Below are 10284 nucleotides of genomic sequence, written 5' to 3' on the forward strand. Positions count from 1 at the left end.
TGAAAGCTCAGCATATTTGTTAATGTAATCCTCACTAGGGTGAAATCTCTGAGTTCAGGCGAGACAGAATTGTTGAATTGTGAAGAGTTTTACTGCTTAAAGTCCGTCCACTTGCAATGCGCTGCTTCCACCTAGAGAAAGCATGTAAAAATGAAGTATACAAACCAGGGAGCTACATGCATTATTCATTCATTTATAGTTATGTTTCCCTCTGATCATTATTTGTGTACATCTTCATCCTGATTCATTTTCAATGTTTTTGAAAGAGTTTAAAAACTGTAGTTGTTGCATGACGTTTAAAACAAATCAAATTTAATTCATGTATGTTTCCTACTTTTCATGTTGCCTTTCCTAATCATGATGACATAAGTGGATGAAGTCAACATGACTTGGTAAACAGTGACAAGCGACCCGTACACTGTTGTTCGTACTGGGTACAAACATCTGCCTGCAGCATTGTTTGTGTATTGCTATTTAGTAAAGCCTTAAAAGTCTGCCAACAGCACAATCTCAAATCCCTCGATATCTCACAAGACTAGAAAGACTCACAGTAGATTTTAAAGGCCGAGCTCTCACTCCCATCTTGTATAAATCTTCCTCTTTGCCACCTTGAGCCCAAGGTCACGAATTACCCAAAACAACAAGTCAGCCGACGTCTTCAGGACAGAAGATTACAGAAGGACTGCGGGGACTATCAGCAGAGGAGGAAACAGTCTGTGCCCGTTAAACTAACATCGAGATAAACTGTCATTGGTTTGGCTTCAAGGTAAAATGCTTTTCTAAAACACAGCCATTAACACATTTGGGAAGGCAGTATGCTCAGTGTCACGTTGAATTATATTACAATTAATAAAACAATGTAGCCAACAACACATTCCTTCTGGTATTCCCACACTGAAATACACATATTTTGCATTGCATTTTGGCTTGTTTGCTTTAAAGGAGATTATTCTGAACATTAAACCCTTTTCTCCTATAAGCTTCAGAGCCATTGTTAACATTAACTATCCAGGTGAGCCAACAAGACCAAGTCCACGACCCTGAAACTGAAGCAGCAAAATCAAATTCAAGCCTTGTTCATTTTCTTATTTAAAGCAGGACTTTTTTCTGCTGTGGCATGTCAAAACATCTCAAGTGTACTTCATGCTCTCTATTCAGCATAATGCATGATAACAAATCAGAAAATTGTGAGAGAAATGGAAAAATGTGCATTAGATCGAATGTGTACAGAGTAGACCATCTAGAGAAATTACAATACAGGCAAACAGAAAGTTAAATTATAGACAAATTGAAAACATTAACGAAGGATTGATCTGGGAGGATGTCCAACAAATACCAAGTCCAAACAGATAGAACCTGGAAAGAGAAAACGCTCCACAAACCCAGGCACAAACAAAAGCACATCATTCACACAAAAATTCGAATGATAACAGCACACACAGGAAGAAAATGAGAGACAATAAGAGAGGCTAAATCTCCATGTGTGCATTCATTCAAGAAATCTGTGAAATGTGTCTACAAAAAGATGCTAAGAGAGAACAATCGGGGGCAGTTTGGTGCTTCTCTCGTCATTCGTGATACTCTGCGAGGACAGAAGAGGGAGCTGCTCACACACCTTTTGTAAAAGGGACTGCATTTTGTGAGAAAGCGGTGAGGATAAGAGAGGATAAAAGAGACACCCCTATGAATGGAAACCAGCAAGATGTTCTACTGGGGGATAATGGGGAGAAAAAGCTGACACAGAATAACACTTAAAAACAGATTTTAAAATAATGTATATGAATGGAAAAACAGAGAATATATTCTAACAGCCAACATAACATGAACATCTTGAAAAAGCTCAGGCATGTGTGTGTGTGTGTGTGTGTGTGTGTGTGTGCGCGTGTGTGTGAGTGTGTGTGTGTGTGTGTGTGTCCTCGTTTGTTTATATTGCTGATGACAAATGACCCCCTCCCATTAGTCTCTAAATGAAGCCATATGTCTAACAGTATGTGGCCGAGAAAAAAATACATAGACCTGTTCTCAGTCACCACACACACACACACACACACACACACACACACACACACACACACACACACACACACACACACACACACACACACACACACACACACACACGCACGTACACACACAGTTGTGTTTCTTCTGACTTTGGGCACACTATGACCACGAGCGCCACCTGACAAATTATTCATATGTTATGTGTTTTCATCTCCCTCCGTTGCTCATTTAAAACGGTGGCATTATTTATGGGCAAAATAAGTGAAAGATGAACAAGAGTTTGTTACTTAGTCGAAGAGGAGGACGCCGGAAATGTGAGTGTGGTTTCACAGTTAGATAGCTGTGCAGCAGAGAGAGGAACAAGCTTTACAAGAGAAGTTGGCGAGTCACCGCTGCGTAGGCCAGCCTGGTGTCCAGGTCACCGCAGGGCAGGAAGAGCCGGCAACCAGCAGCCACAAATCGTATTAGGATTTCAAACTTTAATGTGAGCAGCCAGTGGAGGGAGCACGGGAGGGGGTGAGGAGAGAGAGCTTTGGGGAGGTAAAAGTCGAGCCATGAAGCAGTGGTTTGGAAGAGGTGCTGGTGTGTGAGAGAGTGAAGTTCAGCCAAGAGGGAGTTACAGTAAGACTAATCTGGATAAGGATCTTGATTTAAAAGGTTGAACAGCTGTTTAATTTGATCCATTTCATGTGAGATTTAACAGCAGCGTTCCGCTGAGACGATTCTCACACAGTCGTCACTTTGTCCTCTTCAGCAACTCGTCTTCCTTTTCTGTGTCATTTCTAATCCAGGAAGGGTGTTGATCAATCATACAGTGACCTTTGACCTGTAATGACCATGTTGGCAGCTTGTAGTGCTTCTGGGTTCACAAGCTGGGCCCTGCTGGCAGCTATCAGAAGAACGGCTGCAGGATAACGTCATGCATTCTTCCTGCATGGGCTCTGAAGTGTGGCACCCAGATAACCTTGTTGCTTTGTTAAACTGGAAGCTTTGTCCTTGGGTCCTCAAGTTTGAGAAAGACATGCGGTCTACTTTAATACTGTGTTTAATACACAAAGTACATTCGAAGGGGCATATTTCTTATGCACAATCAAAGTTTGCGGCATGTCATTTATTTTGAAAGCTGCACTAATCAATGTTTTCATACGCACAATGGGTTCAATGTGTGTGGTGTGAAAGCAGTTGCTTGCAGTGACAAACCCACAGATAGTTATTACCCAACTTCACAGTTCCCTCAGCTCTGTTGAGCTTTATCGCCTGTTTTAGCTAATTGTTTTGGTTTTACGGCCCTCAACTTTACAGTCTGCTCTCTAGCCTCAGCGGGCAGCAGTTTTTTTTTGTGTGTGTAAAAAGCACCAAACAGTAGATGCAGTTAGCATGCCAGTGACATGCTGGTGAAGAAAGTGGAGCTATTAGCAGCTAAATCAATAGATTCGGTGAAGGAAACATAGCTAAAAGGGGGCTGAATGAAGGATCATCAGATCACCAGAAATAGACTATTTTTTAAATATTATTTTCTTAAACAGATGTTGAGGATTGATTACAGGGTACTATGATGATATATTGTAAGTTAAAATGAGAAAATTAGCCATTTCAACTTTATATGGCGACATTATGTCAAAAGAGCAGGACTATTGGCAGCAGCATGATGAATGATTCTCTGAAATAAGCTGTTGTGTTGCTCTTAAGTGCATAAATCTGAAAGGCTTACATTACTGTGTTAGTGCAAGTTAACATTCATTCATTAATGATCCATTAGGTATTTACAAATCAAATAAACTCATAGTGACCTCGTGATTTCTCAATAGTGAGCAACAGGAATGCATGATACAGAACATACTACATGTACTCATGGAGTAAATCGTCGTGGCGTATGCATTACATAAACATGTGTTTGATCCCTTATAAAATGCACATGTTGTGGTGAAGCTGCACAGAAACATATAAGCTTTCCATGTGTTGAGTTATATAATGAGATCTGAGGTCATTCACAATACAATGTTATTATAATTTTCAATAGGCTTCCTTTTCCACTTCATCATACCATGTGTCAGGTAAGATACGTATTTCCACTTTTTTCCCCTCTTTTCTCTCCTCGCTGTCTACTGTATGTTTACCCTCCTCTCCTTCCTCTCTTTCTGTCAGCCCCTCTCTCATGAATGAGTGTGATGAGGTGATAAACTATCTGAATAACTGGTGGAAGACAGGCTCTCATTACAGCCATTCAACCACAGGAATCTTTATTTACACATCCTCTGTGAGCAATGTCAAAGAGGCAAATGTTGGGCCAGATAAGAACAGGCAAGATGATGCAGCCCCAACGCAAGGGCACACACACACACACACACACACACACACACACACACACACACACACACACACACACACACACACACATACAAAAAAAACAGTGTTTGGTGGTGGTGAAGCCAATAAAGGGAGCTGAGGGTTGACTTAACATGTTGTCATGCCCTCGTTAGGGCAGCGCCGCAAAGCAGGAGTCACACAATAAAGTCTGTCAGGGAAACACACACACACACACACCCACACCCACACACACACCCACACCTTATTTTAATCCAACAATTACGAAAAAGGCCTGTTTTTGTTTAAATTATTTTACCAGCTGTCTTGCTCCTCTCTGTGTGTAAACCTGCAGATTGTAACCCAAATCGTAACAATCAGTTGGAGAAAGGCTTCATTATCTCTCGTACACATTCAGCCCGGCGTTAACACGAGGCATGGATCTGGTGGGGAAGTGTTTCTTCAGGCACCGGTGAGACATGAAATTTGATCTAGGAGGTTCACTTTGAGTAACATACCGATGAATTTAAAGCCTTCACAGATGCCCAGAGGTGTATAATACTCAGGTTTTTACAACTCTGGAAAATGATTACAGTGGTAGTTGGTTTCTCTTTTGCTGCAGCGATCGCGAGGTAAACAGCCCACGCCATTCACGTTATAAAGTAATCCACCAGGAATGTATACAACCACATGATTGTCCAACATGAACAAGCCTCACGTCATCTAATCCTCAGGGGGTCGTGAATGTCTGAGGAGAGGTCAGTGAATCACCAAAGGCAGCAGGCTTCACCCGCTGGGAACCATGATCGTCTGGACGAAAGTACATAAAAAGCCATCAAATAGTAGCTTAGATATAACAGTCTGGACTTCAGTCCGACATCGTCTTCACTACAGGCATGCTGCTGAAACTTCTCTCCGGCATTTGTTACAGATGTCACAGACCAGGTCATGATGAATATTAAAGCTTCCTGGCATCACATGTGAATGTTTGTACATAATTACATCTTTCGGTAACAGAGCAGTGACAATTAAATCAACAGTCATGTCATGAGCTGACATTATGCTGACTGTAATGAACCAAAAGAGACACAAATCTATAGGAACTAATGCAATTCTCCTGACAATAAGCAACAATATCCACTCATATCTTTTCTGCATACACATCTTTTTATTTACAGTTGCTTTAAATTGCAGATAATTTTCCCATGTGGAGGAAATGCATGGGGTTTGTTTCCCACACCCCTCCCCACTTAATGACTCAGTGGATTCTCATGTCTGTGTCGCAGGTCATAAGCCATAAAGATACAGTCATGACCAGAACTAAAGTATGGCTTCAGTCTTTAAGGATCTGATAGTGAAATGTTATGAAAATGTGAGTCATAGCCAACCACATTACATGAAAATGACTGCATTCATTATATGTAACTCCATTACAAAATTAAAGAAAGTTCTGTCTTATAAAAAGTGTTTGAATTTTTGTTCCGTTTAACTTTTCATAAAGTCTGTCCCTACTCACAGGCTTCCATCCTGCTTTCTTCTGCTCTCTCTGTAGCTTTAAATGTGACTATATCTTAGTCCTATTCCCCAGTGAGAAGAGTTTTGGGGAGTTTTTTACCATAAAAGGCCATGTGGAGTGGAACGCTGGTTTCCTGTGGGAGGGCTTTCTCCTCTCTGACTGGAGCTGGAGGCCTGGCCCATCCTCATCCTCTCTCACCCGGTCGGCTTTAGTCACTCCCACTAACACACACACACACACACACACACACACACACACACACACACACACACACACACACACACACACACACACACACATGTACACACACACCTTCTTTTTTACCCTCCCAGTGGTGAAATTCAGCAATGCCAGATGTGTGTGTATGAGTTTGTGTTCTTGTGTGTGTGCTGTCGACGCTGACCTCCTTACTTAACAGGAGGTGAACACACGGTCAAGCGGTAACATTTGGTAGGCAATGAGAAGGACTAAGAGGGAAGACAACAGGCACGAGAGGGAAGTGAGAAAGAGAGGAAAAGGGTGTCAGAAAATAAAGTGTGGGAGGAGACAGGAAGAAAGTGAAATGCGGTACGATTCACGGAAGAAGTGTGGTGCGGCGATAATGAACGCAACTTTATTGGACTGCAGATCATTTGAGGTTGAAGCCTCTGAGCCTCACTTCCCTGCGTCCTCTCCCTCAACACTCGGCTCGTCAGTTGTCAGTCAGATAGTAAAAGAGTAAGAGGGATAATGTCCTTATAAGGTCCGTGCTGAGGCCCAATCTGCTCTGGTGAACTGCAAGCCAGAGCTACAGCTGCTGGTGTGTCAGCGCCATGTCAGCATGAAGTCATAACTATCACATATTGGACCCAGTCTGACTTTCTCTATTTATTTATTTGTGTCTGCGACTACAAACCCAGACTCCTTTCCAGAGGTATCGTTGTTCTATCAGGTCTCGGATTCTGTCTGTCTCACTTTAATTAAATGACATAAATGTAAAATACAGTGAAAAGGATTAATGTAGTGAAGTGATTCTCAATTGTTATTACTTTTCAGCCAAGGACCCCTTACAAGATAAAGAACAAAATGGGGACCCCCCTCATGTCAGCCCCTTGGAATAATATAACATAGCCTATGTTTTACATTTCCATAGCCTTGTATTTTTTTGGATGGATTAGAAAGATATTACCGGTATGTATAAAACACTTTTTTAGACCCAAAGAGTTATAGATTCGTGAGATTAGATTGTAATATTTGAACTTTTTTTTTTTAATTTGTTGAGTTATAAAATAGGCTTCATAATGAATTCAAATGAATGAATGCATTTTCACATCTCTTCTATCTCTAGTTGCCTATTTGATGTGTCATTCCTGAATGAGTCTTGAAAGTTCCCAGTTGTGTTATGCAGAGGAAGCAGTTGCATCATCAGACATTCACAAATAGTTTGTCATAGTACATTGTGCAAAAACACTCATTAATCTACATGATTGGGTAAACTTTATAAGACTAAACTAGATGATATATTTCACAAACATAGTTGTTTTAGGCTAGCTTAAACCAAAATCTGACAATGTTGTTGTCGGGATCCATCTGACCTGCCACCTGGTTTAGGTCACAGCCTGTTTGTTATAAATTAAAGAGGCATGAATCAAAATATGTGATCCTTTCTGATCTCACCCATTCACATGCAAGCAATCATATTCCTGTTCATGCTCCGTGGTTTAATTCTCACCATCTCAACCTGATCTGCAGGTTTCTGTCTCCAGGTGACCCAACAGCACTTCTTTGTCAGCACGCTGACTTATTGTGGACTCATTATAAACGTATTGAGAGGTAAAAGAAAACTAATTGAGACCAATCAAAAAGCTGACAAACTCGTTCTTTTGAAGAAGATGCACAGTGGAATTGTGCACAACAACTCATCCATGAGGACATTTTATTTAGTTCATTGCACAGATGCACCTTTTCTGATGATATGATTATTAGAAGACTGAGAAATTGTAAAACGCCCTCTGACATCACTTTATGACATCACTGTACTCGCCCTAAGTGAAGTGTTCAGACATGCAGTTTCACTTCCGATTAGTTCGCTATCATCCAAACATTTGTGAAATGTGTCACAGAGTCCAGGTGCTGTGCTCTGTAGGTGAGTAATGACGTATATTTCTGCCTCGAGGCCATAGGAGTTCACTCATGCACGCATACAAAGACAGCTTCAGGAGACTGGAACTCCAAATGTGCTAAAACCAGGGTGATTTTCTGTTGAGCTTTCAGGGCACCAGTCCAGAGAGTTTTCCAGCTCTGCCCCTTCCTCATCCTCTCAAATATTCTCCATTTTCCATCATAAATCCAAAGCATACACTTTACTTGGCGGCTCAACTTGCATTTCCAAAATATCTTCGTGTTTAGTCTGGGCCCCTCCGCAGCATTTCTGTGGCAGAGTAAGTTGGAGAAAGCATACTTGGAACGCTGGGAGAGGATATTGAAAGCACTAAATTATGCTCTTGAACCACTCAGTGAGCGACTGGGTGGAACATGGCAACATTCAGTGTGCAGGAGACTTACAGCTGCAGACTCACAAATCAGAGCAGGAGCCTGCTGCTCACAATCAGAACAGAAGGGAAGCTTCCACCACTGGCAACAGATTTAACAGATTTAATAGATTCCCGCTGGGAAATACAATAGTAACAGGATCCCTATAAAGAAACCACTATTTTACATCCCGTGCTGTAAAACATGCACACTCAGGACACTTCACTTGTGTTCATGCTGTGATGCCATTGTGTCGTTACAATGAATAATTTGAAAGTTAACTAATGCTACATAATCCAGACATTCTTTCAGTTTGTCTTTTCAGGGATGGCAGTGTCGATCTGAATGTTGATCACTCCCCCATTTTGATCCAGACTATTGCATGCATTAATGCCATGACATTTTGTTCATTTCAAAGTCCCCAGAGAGGAAAACCGAATGACTTCCCCTTGATTTTGCCTCAAGCCCAACTATGAGGTGGACCTCTTTGCTTTGAGTCAATCGTAATAATACGTATAAAATGGATTGCTATGAAATTTGCAAACAATCTGACATGAAGTTGCCTCAGCTAGGTTCATCCAAATTCATTATTTGTCCCCCGCAGGCAAAAAAATCCACGCTGCGGTTTAGAAATCACAACAGCTTTCAAAAGGCAAGCAACAACAAAGCATTGCATTGCTGCCAGATAATAAGCAACAGTTGATTATGTTGTTCTGTGCAGATCGCCTGACCAAAAAAGTGTAGCTGAATGGATGATTATGTGATATTTTTCTCTTCATGCACATTTTTTTTTTTTATGCGCTCTCTTCTGCTCCACAGAAGGAGGGACTGTGACTCACATCAGTGGTTGGAAACCGTGCAGTTTCAGCTGGGTTTTTCTTTGTGCAATGCATTTACTGCTAATAAAACCTCATTAAGAAATCTTGTTAAGATATTGGCAATTTACTGCATTCAGGATTTTCTTTCTGAATGCAATGAAGGCAAAGAGAGCAGATGCTTTAAATCAAAACTCAATTTGTATGATGATTGAACTGGGAGTTAGAGGTAGTGGAGAGGTCTGCAATCCACTGGTCGCAGCTGATCTTTGTGAACAATACTATGTTACACAATACACACTTTACATTTGTATCATTAAAGCATGTAGTTCTTAAAAACATTAGTGTTAGAATGACAAAAAACATGGATTTATTTTAAGTGTTAATGAAAAAAAAAGGCCTGACTGAACAAGCCTGAACACACATGGAAGAAGTTTGCCTATAGGGCTTTCTGCCAGAGAGGGTTTATTTGAGCCCAAAATCTTTTCCTAAACCTTACCAAGGGGGTTTGTTGTCTTAAAAGATTTCTGGCAGAAAGCCCTCAAGGTAAACTTTTCCCATGAAAAGTTTGCAACGGGCGGACTGCTTGACCCCAGTATTGCTACGTGCAGCTTTCCGGAGATCTGCTCAGCAATACACCTGCAATGACACTTGTGTCCTTTAACAATACTAGAGTATGTGCTTTGGTACATTTGGGTGCAAAAGTTCACACAAACATTTTATGACATCAATTAAGTCAGAGCCTGTCAACAGGACTCACCTCCTAATTCACTACACAATGCATTTTCTTGGGTCCTAAGCAATATATCCACCGAGTGTGAAGGCCGTTTGAAGATGCAGCTGAAATTTACCTACTTATATTTTTATAAATGCAAATAAATGAGCAAGCAGAACAACAAATCACACCACTGGTAAGTTATAATTTGATGTCCCAATTTGACTGGAGTTGATTGGAAGGTTATTCAGATCACCTGTTGCGCAGGGTGTGGGGTCTAATTAAGAATTAAGAGCAGCTTGGGGCCTTTCCTCTCTTGGCCAATCAGGATGTGACACGCCCTTTTTTAAGGGCTTTAATGTGACGAGGAATTACACTGGGCTGAAAGAGTAGGTCGATATGTTTGGTAGTCGGGTGCG

This window comes from Clinocottus analis, unplaced genomic scaffold, assembly GCF_023055335.1.
Source record: "Clinocottus analis isolate CAN_PGR_092001 unplaced genomic scaffold, fCliAna1.0.p SCAF_25, whole genome shotgun sequence".
Lineage (NCBI taxonomy): Eukaryota > Metazoa > Chordata > Actinopteri > Perciformes > Cottidae > Clinocottus > Clinocottus analis.